The 4907-nt window shown below is 40.7% G+C and overlaps 1 non-coding gene across 1 annotated transcript; it reads left to right on the top strand.

Annotated features, from left to right (window-relative positions):
- Positions 1-1707: 1707 nt before the first annotated feature.
- TRNAK-UUU lies at positions 1708-1780 on the top strand. The gene has a single exon. It is a non-coding gene; the product is annotated as a tRNA-Lys (tRNA).
- The last annotated feature ends 3127 nt before the right edge of the window (positions 1781-4907 follow it).

Raw genomic sequence — 4907 nt, forward strand, 5'->3', positions numbered from 1 at the left:
GCAACTTTTTCACTGAGCTCGCTCTAGATACCTTAATTGTCCTAACATGAATCACCTAGTTGAAGAAAAATAGGACACCTGCGGGTTCTCAAATAGTTGAAAACATGCAGAATAAAGGAAGAACCAGCAGACCTGAAACAATGACACAGTTGTCTCTCCACCATTGCAAGTCCTTCTGTTCTCCTCGTGAATCTTGTGAGATCCTCAACAAACCATCTTACTTGCTGGCATCTTTCCAGAACTGAAGCAGAATTAAAGAAGGTCAAATATGGGCCATAACCAGTAAAGCAAACATTTCAAATCCATAGCAGAACAACTAAATGAAAGGATTAATTCCAATGCTGTTTGTACTTGATCTGATATATAAGTCTATTGTAAGCCTCACAACCAACTTCATAAATAAAGCCTAAAAAGAAGGTGAAGCCTCATCTTGCCGGTTGTTTGATTCTCACTTCCCAAATATCGTCAACCACTTTGTATTCCAATGAAATAATGAACAGAAAGCTCAATACTAAGTACATGTAAAAATATGTAGCTTTTAGGTCCTGACAAAATAGATCACACACACCATGATTTCGTATAAAACAGAAAGGTTAAAGCATTCCCAGATTAGGGATGAAGAAACGAGCAACAGAAATGTCAATGCAACAAAGCCAATAACAAGAAACAATCGATCACCCAAGAAAGTACAAGCTAACCTGGACTTGGAAATCAACCAGCAAAGTGATATGCCTTGAAGAGTTCGATAGACACGATCAAACGTTTCAGTCACCACACGTGATAAAATCCCCTGTTTTTTGAACAGATTTTAAACGATAGAGAAGCAATCCGACGACCAAACAATCCTAGAAAGCAAATCCTAAACTAATTGTCCGGTTTCCATGGAAAAGAGCAACAGTGGGGGACCTGACCTGTGACGTTTGGCTGCGGTAGCTTACTTGGATTCAATAAGAAACGGTACATATACTATATATCCAACCCAACAAGCTAATCAACTAACAGAAGACAAAACACAAACATATGATCAAAGAAACCACCAAACTTTCAGTCCCCGCACTAAAAGACACTGATACTTGTACAGATACAAACATCACTTGATCGAGAAGCAATCCGAGAATCCAAGTAAACCAAGTTCTGACATGATTTCGGTTTCAATCATAAGGAGAGATCGAGGAGCTGCTGACCGAGATTTGATGGCTGCTGCATTACCTACACTTGAAGACTGAAAACATCATCATCTCCTTCTCCAATGTGCTGCCAGTAGGTGTCTCTACCTCTCTGGAAAGAATGTCAAGGGCGGCGGTTGGAATGGTGTAAGCCACCGCACACAGCGCCGGCGGTGTAGTTAAGCAAGGAGCCAACGACCACGCAACACTTCGACAAGAAGAGAGGAGCACATCGTGAGAATGTTGTTTGCCTAGTGCCTAGTCTCCTTTATTTTTTTTCTTAACCTCCTGAATTTTCTGTAAACTCCTTCTATTTAATACATATTATAATCAGTAGGGCCAACCCCTCTCATTTCAAAAAAATAAGAATGTATTGCCATGACCTTCTTTTTTAAGATAGAATCCTCAATGAGTGGAAAGGACTCCGAGACTTATTCTACGGTACGAGCCCCGTACAGAGCCGCACCCTTGGGATATGATAAGAAGAAAAGGGGCCAGGCCACCCTCTTTTCCTTTTCGCATCAAGCCTTCTTGTAAAATCAGGTGTATAGCTTAGTTGGTAGAGCATTGGGCTTTTCACCTAATGGTCGCAGGTTCAAGTCCTACTATACCTAAAAAAACCACTCTTGTATTCGTAAGGATGCACCCAGCCAGCCCATATGAATATTTTCTTAGCCTAGCCTGGTTGTTAATCTTGGGCCTAGGCCGAAAAACGTTAGCCGGATCTGTCTGACGACACACACAGTAGTACTGCTGCCCATGTGTGCGTGCGTGTGTATTGGTCGTGTTGTGCGGTAGCATTATGGGCCCAACTCCAAATCTGGCTTCGCACAACATACTCTCTTGCATGTGTTTGGGGCTGTCTTTATTGGCTTTGCTGACACTCTGACATAGCATTGGTACTTGACCAAACATGGCATGGCCAACTGAAAGTGAAGCATGTAGTACACACGTGAGGATGTTTGCTCCTCCGATCAAATTAAAAGATACCAATATCGGAGTATATATATCCGCAACTTTTTTAAATACATAACTTTTGATATATATGCACCTAGATATATACTATCTAGATGCATAAGAAGAGTTACGTAGAAAAACTCAAATTAATAGTAATTTGGGTGGAGGGAGTATTTAAGAGAGAGATATTTGCATATCTTGCAAGATATACGGATACGCTTTTGTTTATCTATAATAACATGTTCATTGAAAGTTAGAGGCATTGCAGAAAGGTGTTTATCCCAGGGTATTTCTGGGATAGATTGGTAGCTGAAAAGGGGAAAAAGAGAGGAGAAAACGAAAAGGCACCATGCACTATTTGTTCCCTTGGAAAAGAAATTGCACCGGGCGTTGCAACACGTCAGTAATAAAAACACCATGAATGACTCATCGACTTTATATAATAAAATAAAAAATGCAGGTGAAGTCGGGTGCCCACAGTGGCTAGAGAAAAGAGATGCATAGAAGAACCACAAATTCTAAAAGAGGAGTGCCTACACATCCGAACCTGATCACTGGATCATAATTGGCGGTACAAACGCCGTCCGAGGATATAATAAATAACCACATGTTTTTCAAGTAAAAAAAATGCTCGCTTGTGGTTCTTTAGGATTAAAGCCAATGATGTATACCTTAATTTGCACCCCCTAGAAGTAATTCCTGGCTACAGCAGAATATATATACTTTATAATTTTTATTAAGGTGTGAATTTGTTTATGATTTGTTGTAGTGATAACTCTATCATGCTACTTCACAAAAAGAAATTGATGGACCTGAAGGCACATGTGATCGAGGTACCCACGTGGTCGCACTTCGCAAGCATGTGGTTTTTAGGCTGAAAAGTATGACCTCCACTCGTACTATACCTCTTACCATCCGACTCATATTTATATTCCTTTCCATTTTTTGTTGGCTAAAATTTTGCATAAATATTTGAGAAACTAAATCATTTAAAAAGTTGTCAACTACAAATGTGTAGATCTGGATGCAAGCTATAGTTTTCATATTAACTGTTTCTTCATCTGATTTGCTATCATTTAGTATGTTTAGTATAAAATTAAATATATTATAGTTATATTTAAAATTACTGGAGTTGATCATTTCATCTAACCTATATATCATCCTCTCACAACCAGTTACTAAACATATGATTATTATTACCATGTAGGGATGAAGATCTTCGTTGTTATCTATAAATTAGATCATAACATAGCTAATCTACACAAACATATGACTCATATATGTGCACCTAATTTTAAGCAAAAACTGAATTTCGAAACCAACACTGCACATAAGATTTTTAGGGTCAGGCGAAAAAGCATTTGCATGGGTGGACTCGAGACCCACCCTTAATTTTTGTAGCTAGAAATAGCTATTTGCAGGGGACTTCCTCTATCCGCCCCTGCAAATGCAGTTTTCAGGGGTGGGCCATGCAATTGCCCACCCTTACTATTTGAATAAAAAAACAAAAACATGCGGCATCCAACCCACACAATGCCGGCTAGCTCCCCACGCATCGCTCCTGGATCCACTACCGCTACCTGTCCTGTTAGTCGGCCATCGCTTGGCTCAGTCGCCGCTTAGCTTGGCACGGCTAGACCCGGCTGTCACGACCTCACCTGGTGGTCGTCGCTCGACACAGCGCGGCTTGATGAGGCCGCTGCTACCCTGTCACGCAGACGCCGCGCCTTGCCACCGCTCGGCCAACATATGGTATGGAGGAGCCCACACATGTGCTGCTGCCATCTTTTTTCCACCCTGGGTCTGCCACTGCATTTTGATTTTTTTTTCGTTTTGTAGGGATGGGGTGCCCATCATCCGTTCCTGGAAATCCCATCATCCGTTCCTGAAAATTAATTTCTAGGAACGGATGATGGGGAGACCCACCTCTAGAATTAGAGTCATTTCCAGGAACGGACGATAGGGTGATCCATCCATGAAACATTTTTAGGACTGGTCATCTCATCGTTTGCTCCTGGAAATTATTTCTATTGTTAGGGGTGGGTCACCTCATGACCCACTCATGTAAATCAACCAACTTATAGGAATGGGTGAATTGATAGAGTGATGGTGGATTTTTCAGGAGTGGCTGACCTTTTGGTCCAATCCTAAAAAAAATAGGGACTCCCCTACAAATTTTTTTTTGCAGTAGGGACCATCGTGTCGGAAATAATGACTGGTGAACATTCACTTATCTCTACTAGTCCAAATTGAAGCATATGACATAAAAGTAATTTCAATGTAATGATATTCCCATTAATTAAGGCTGAGGCTTTAATCTTCTAAATTGTAAGATCTAATCATGTGTGCTGCATTGTAGAATTGAAACTTAATCCAAAATTGTCTCTGCAACACAATAGAATTTATGAAGTATTGCACACTATCGACATGGCAAAAATTCATACAATCTGGGCTTGGTCAATGTCTATGGGTCCTACAGGAGAAATGGATTTGGTCACTGAAATCACAGAAACAGCCAAGCATCCGAACTACAGAACCTAAAACGACATCGATCAGATGACTAATACTTTCTCTATCATCAATCTGCTTCAGCTTTCTCAGCACTAAAACATGGTAAAATTGTGGGGAAAAGCCAAAGATTCCTTACCTGGCTATACTAATGTTGTAGGGATCATGACTAATGGAAAACAATGATTCCTGCACAAATTTGTGGCACACCACTGTGCCTCCCCTTTTCAGTTCAGGGGGAACATAATGTCAAAGTGCCAGAGACATTCTCTCCTC

This window comes from Setaria italica, chromosome IV (assembly GCF_000263155.2).
Source record: "Setaria italica strain Yugu1 chromosome IV, Setaria_italica_v2.0, whole genome shotgun sequence".
Classification (NCBI taxonomy): Eukaryota; Viridiplantae; Streptophyta; class Magnoliopsida; order Poales; family Poaceae; genus Setaria; species Setaria italica.